Genomic DNA, 7,019 nt, shown 5'->3' on the forward strand with positions numbered 1-7,019 from the left:
AAGATTCTTATTCTGTACTGGCCTTCATGAGCAAGCAGTAAACAAAGATAATAGACTTGGGAGAAAGGACTCTGTAAGCTGGCATAGAGTATGACTATAGAGTGGGAGGTATAGAAATGAAAGGCCCTGGAAAGGATACAGCAATATTAGATTAGTAATTGTTTTCCCTAAATATGCCCTCTCACACACACAACCAGATTGCATAAGCTTCAGGGCTCATAAAATCTTAATATACCCGTGCATTCAGGTACATTAGTAATTACAGCGTGTTGTGCTAATGTATCATTTGTTGTTGTTTTTCAGTTGCTAAGTTGTGTCTGACTCTTTGTGACCCCATGGACTGTAGCAGCCCCAGCTCCTCTGTCCTCCACTATCTCCTGGAGTTTGCTCAAATTTACGTCCATTGAGTTGGTGATGCTATCTCACCATCTTATCCTCTGCTGCCCCCTTCTCCTCCTGCCTTTAATCTTGCCCAGCATCAGGATCTTTTCCAATGAGTCAGATCTTCACATCAGATGGCCAAAATATTGGAGCTTCAGCTTCAGCAACAGTCCTTCCAATTAATATTCAGGATTGATTTTCTTTAGGGTTGATTGGTTTGATCTCCTTGAAGTCCAAGGGACTGTCAAGAGTCTTCTCCAGCACCATAAAGATATTCATATAGTTCTGTGGAAGCACTAAAGAAAGGCATCTTGCTTAAGGTGGCATTTGAGTAGAAAGAGAATTTGTGTACCAGGAGAACAGGGATTTTTGTCTTTTTATCCATCACATACTCTCTACTACCTGGAACATTGCTTGGCACATATTAAGTGGTCAGTAGACATTTTGTTGAAAGAATAAGTGAGTTGGGGTAGACAGTTGGGGAGTGGTGAGTGATGTGGCTGGTGAATAGGTAGGCAAGAGCCAAAGCATGAGGTTTCTGTTACACTGTGCCTAATATTGGGACTGTCCTGCAGGCTATAGTGAACCCACTGAAGTCCTTAAGCTTGAGAGTATTACGATCTAATTTGATTTTAGAAACATCATTCTGGAAGCTGTGTGGAGAATGTAGCAGAGGAAGCTGAGATTTGAGTTGGGAAACTGCTGCAGTAGCCCAGCCAGGAAATGATTGGAATCTGAGTCAAGACAATGGGATTATAAGTAATATAAGGGAACATATTCAATATACAATTTAGGAAATAAAATGGCACATGATAAGCACAGTACATATTGAACTGTGAACATTCTTGAACTCTTGGATCCAGCTTAAAATTCAGTGATTCATATATTCACTCATTTGACAAATATATCATGAACACCTATTATGTGCCAGGAATTGTGTTAGACACTGAGGACATATTAAATAGCAGTGAACAGTTTACATATGTTTCCTGCTTAGGGTCTGAAAGACGTAGACAAGTAACCTGGCAGTTATAAACCTGTATTGTGTTAAGTGTTATGAGAGGAATTTAAGGTATTATAGGAACATATAGAAGGAATATCTTACACAGACTTGTGGGGTTGGTGAAAGGTTCTTGATAGAAATGATGTCTAAGCTGAAACAAGAAGAATGAGTAGAAGCTAGACAAGTGAAGGAATATGGGTGAGATGGGGGAAGGAGAGGAAGGACTCCGGAATGACTCCTCAGGCCAGGGTGAGATGACTGTGGACCATGGAGACACTGACAGAGATAGAGACAGAGGTGAAGGTCCAGGTACTGCTGAGAAGAGGAGTTCAGTTATGCTTTGTTAGGTTTGAGATACTTGTGGGACTTCCAGAGAGAGATGAAAGATATATGGGTTGGGAGTTCACAAGAGAGGAAAGGACTGGAGATGTAGATTTGGGAGTCATCAGGGTAGTTGCTGAAGGCATGAATATAGTTGAGACCATCCAGGGAGAGTGAATAGAGAGAACATAGAAGGAGATTAGGGACAAATTAAGAAAAAGAAGAAAGTCTTAGAAAGAGACTGAAGGAGTGACTAGACAGAAGAAAATCTGCAAAGAATGAAACCAGAAAGACAGAGGAAGGCAGAAGAACAGAGCAAGCAGTGACCAACTTAGGAATTGTTGCTGAATTCCAGAATGATAATCATTAAAAAGTACTCATTGGATTAGGCAATGTGGGAGTTGCTGGGGTTTTAGCAAGAGCAGTTTCAGTGGAAGCATTGGTGGAAGGAACCAGACTGGACTAGGAAGTAATGGGGAATTCTGAGCTGTTTACTGCCAATACCCAGAAGAATGATAAATATCCCCTTTAGAGGAAATTGGTGAGCATGTCATGCTCAGCCAAGGTTTTCCATATGCCCAGTGAATTCTCATATGGAAAATGTCTCTTGTTGAGACTATAAATGACAATGAAGATTTATACTAAGTGTCTTGAAGACAGAAGAAAATGAAGAACCTTTTATTTATCATATTCTACCTATTGAGTACCTTCATTTATTTTACATAAATTTCCTTTAGATACCTTGGACAACATGATTGGAAAGGGCAGAGAAAGAGGGACTATCTATTTTCTAGGCTTCTGGGTGGGAATTCTGGTGAAAAACAGGGGATAAATTCTCCAGAAGATAACTACAGACTTTTGTGTTTCTGGTTTCTCTCTGTAAGATTTACCATTTATATCAAAACGGTTTGCACTGCCTGTGTAAAGTCAATATTAGACTTAAGCAGGAGTGGAAGCTCCATATTCTAGTCCTCGAAGGTACTAAATATAGTCACAAATTTTATTATCTGAAAAACAGTCATACTTATTCATCAGTTTTTAAGAATTCCAGTGAGTAGAGGAATTATGAATGTTAGTAAAATGATATCTGTGAATTTGAAAGCATTTTAGCCTCATGTAGTAGACACACACTGATCTCCAGAGAGGCCATATATTATATTGGAAAAGAGCGTGGGTTCTGAAGTCAGAGAGATCTGTACTTGGATCCCAAACCTGCATTTGGTAGATTATGCCTTTGGGGTGGTCTTTTAACATCTCTGACTCTTAGTCTTCTTCTCACATGCGAAATGGTAGTTAAATAAAATAATGCATATAAAGGTCTTGGCATAAAGTATGGACTTAATAAATGTCAGTTATTATATTGCCCAAGATTGTAAAATTGTTTGGTTCTGTAATTCAAATTTCACAAATATTGCTTTGCCCTTTATAAAATATTATCTTAAACCTATAACCACAAGGACATAGTAGAGATGGCATATACTTTTATGCACTGTATGTGGTTGTCTTTAATTTGGAATATAGTCTTTATTTATTTATTTTGCTGCATCACATAGCTTACAGGATGCAGTAAGTTAGTTCTGTGATCAGGGATCGAACTTGTGATCCTTGCAATGGAAACACAGAATCCTAACCACTAGACCCCAAGGGAATTCCTTGGAAATAGTCTTTTTTGTTCTGCCATTGACTCACTCCTTTTTAGTTTTTTTTTTTTTTTATACTTTTTTTTTTGTTTTGGTATATAGCCAATGTACAGTGTTGTGATAGTTATAGGTGAACAGTGAAGGGACTTAGCCGTACATATACGTGTATCCATTCTTCCCCAAACTCCCCTCCTATCCAGGCTGCCACATAACATTGAACAGAGTTCCATGTGCTATACAGTAAGTCCTTGTTGGTTATCCACTTCAAATATGGCAGTGTGTACATGTCTATTCCAAACTACCCACTGTCCCTTCCCCTCATCCTTCCCCCCACATCAGACATAAGCTCATTCTCTTAAGTCTGTACTCACTCCTTTTAATCTTCCTCCCATTACCTCAAATTTATCAAATGAGTTCTCTCCTCATACACCTGAACTCTCACAAATGATAGGAATCTAATTCTAACAAATTTGAGCAAAGGAAAACAAGGTTTATGTAATTGGGATGTCAAAAGTGGAGCTGAGTATAGGTTTGTAAAAAATGTCATCTCTTAGATCTGTTTTTTCTTTCTGTGTGGCCCCTTTTACTCCCACTTTCAATCCTACTGCAGCTTGGCTTCCTGAATACAGTAAGAAGATGGTGGGAACTTGGGGAAGGGTTTCAGGATTATGTTTTGCAGTTTAGCACCCTGAGAGGAAAGAAGAAAGAAAACATCTCTTTGCCAGCATCTGTATATAAAAGTTAGTTCAGGTCATTCGCTCAGTTGTGTCTGATTCTTTGCTGACCCCATGGACTGCAGCACACCATGCTTCCCTGTCCATCACCAACTCCAGAGCTTGCTCAAACTCATGTCCGTGGAGTTGGTGGTGGCATTCAGCCAGCTCTTCCTCTGTTGTTCCCTTCTCTTCCTGCCTTCAATCTTTCCCAGCATCAGGGTCTTTTCTAAAGAAAGAGTCAGTTCTTTGCATTAGGTGGCCAAAGTATTGGAGCTTCAACTTCAGCATCAGTCCTTCCAGTGAATATTCAGGACTTATTTCCTTTAGGATTGACAGGTTTGATCTCCTTGCAGTCCAAGGGACTGTCAAGAGTCTTCTCCAACACCACAGTTCAAAAGCACCAATTATTTGGCGCTCAGCTTTCTTTATAGTCCAACTCTCACATCCATACATGACTACTGGAAAAACCATAGTTTTGACTAGATGGACCTTTGTCGGTGAAGTAATGTCTCTGCTTTTTAATAGGTTGTCTAGGTTGGTCATAGCTTTTCTTCCAAGGAGCAAGCGTCTTTTAATTTCATGGCTGCAATCACCATCTGCAGTGATTTTTGAGCCCAAGAAAATAAAGTCTCTCACTTTATTTTGTTTCCATTGTTTCCCCATCTATTTGCCATGAAGTGATAGGACCAGATGCCATGATCTTAGTTTTTTGAATGTTGAGTTTTAAGCCAGCTTTTTCACTCTCCTCTTTCACTTTCATCAAGAGGCTCTTTAGTTCTTCTTTGCTTTTTGTCATAAGGGTGGTGTCATCTGAGTATCTAAGGTTATTGATATTTCTCTCAGCAATCTTGATTCCAGCTTGTGCTTCATCCAGCCTAGCATTTTGCATGATGTACTCTGTATATAAGTTAAATAAGTAAGGTGACAATATAAGCCTTGACATACTTCTTTGACAGTTTGGAACCAGTTCATTGTTCCATGTCCTATTCTAACTGTTGCTTCTTGACCTGCATACAGTTTTCTCAGGAGGCAGGTCAGGTGGTCTGGTATTCCCATCTCGTTCAGAATTTTCCTCAGTTTGTTGTGATCCACACAGTCAAAGTCTTTAGCATAGTCAGTGATGCAGAAGTAGATTTTTTTCTGGAACTCTTGCTTTTTCTATGATCCAATGGATGTTGGCAATTTGATCTGTGGTTCCTCTGCCTTTTCTAAATGCAGCTTGAACATCTGGAATTTCTCAGTTCATGTACTGTTGAAGCCTAGTTTGGAGAATTTTTAGCATTACTTTGCTAGAGTGTGAGATGAGTGCAATTGTGTGGTAGTTTGAACATTCTTTGGCATTGCCTTTCTTTGGGATTAAATGAAAACAGCTTTTCCAGTCCTGTGGCCTTTGTTGAGTTTTCCAAATTTGCTGGTATATTGAGTGAAACACTTTCACAGCATCATCTTTTAGGATCTGTAATAGCTCAGCTGGAATTCCATCACCTCTACTAGCTTTGTTCTTAGTGATGCTTCCTAACGCCCACTTGACATGCACTCCAGGATGTCTGGCTCTAGGTGAGTGATCACACGGTTGTGGTTATCTGGGTCATTAAGATCTTTTTTGTATTGTTCTTCTGTGTATTCTTGCCACGGCTTCTTAATATCTTCTGCTTCTGTTAGGTCCATACTGTTTCTGTCCTTTATTGTGCCCATCTTTGCATGAAATGTTCTCTTGGTGTCTCTAATTTTCTGGAAGAGATCTCTGGTCTTTTCCACTCTGTTGTTTTCCTCTATCTCTTTGCATTGATCACTTAGGAAGACTTTCTTAATCTCTCCTTGCTATTCTTTGGAACTCAACATTCAGATGGATGTATCTTTCGTTTTCTCCTTTGCCTTTCGCTTCTCTCTGTTTCTCAGCTATTTGTAAGGCCTCCTCAGTTAACCATTTTGCCTTTTTGCATTTCTTCTTCTTTGAGATGGTGTTGATTACTGCCTCCTGTACAATGTTATGAACTTCTGTCCATAGTTCTTCAGGAACTCTATCTATCAGATCTAATCCCTTGAATCTATTTGTTACTTCCACTTTATAAAGTGGAAGTGTGTTACTATATTAAAGATATAGCAAAGATGGTTAAGTAGAAACCTTTGAAATTGTTGTTTCATCTTCCTTCCTCTCTGAGCCAAGATGGTAATTTAGAAACAATATCACATTCCTGGAGAATGACTGAAGACCATTGCTGTCTTAAGGGATTTGATTTAGGTCATACATGAATGATATAGTGGTTTTCCCTACTTTCTTCAGTTTAAGTCTCAGTTCAGTTCAGTTCAGTTCAGTCACTCAGTCGTGTCCGACTCTTTGCAACCCCATGAATCACAGCACGCCAGTCCTCCCTGTCCATCATCAACTCCCAGGGTTCACTCAAACTCATGTCCATCAAGTTGGTGATGCCATCCAGCCATCTCATCCTCTGTTGTCCCCTTTTCCTCCTGCCCTCAATCTTTCCCAGCATCAGGGTACTTTTCAAATTGAGTTAGCTCTTCGCATCAGGTGGCCAAAGTATTGGAGTTTCAGCTTCAACATCAGTTCCTTTCAGTGAACACCCAGGACTGATCTCCTTTAGGATGAACTGGTTGGATCTCCTTGAAGTCCAAGGGACTCTCAAGAGTCTTCTCCAACACCACAGTTCAAAATCATCAATTCTTCTGCGCTCAGCTTTCTTTATAGTCCAACTCTCACATCCATACATGACTACTGGAAAAACCATAGCCTTGACTAGATGGACCTTTGTCGGTGAAGTAATGTCTCTGCTTTTTAATAGGTTGTCTAGGTTGGTCATAGCTTTTCTTCCAAGGAGCAAGCGTCTTTTAATTTCATGGCTGCAATCACCATCTGCAGTGATTTTTGAGCCCAAGAAAATAAAGTCTCTCACTTTATTTTGTTTCCATTGTTTCCCCATCTGTTTGCCATGAAGTGAT

The sequence above is a fragment of the Bison bison genome, unplaced genomic scaffold (genome assembly GCF_000754665.1).
Source record: "Bison bison bison isolate TAMUID 2011002044 unplaced genomic scaffold, Bison_UMD1.0 scf7180017864230, whole genome shotgun sequence".
Taxonomy (NCBI): Eukaryota; Metazoa; Chordata; class Mammalia; order Artiodactyla; family Bovidae; genus Bison; species Bison bison.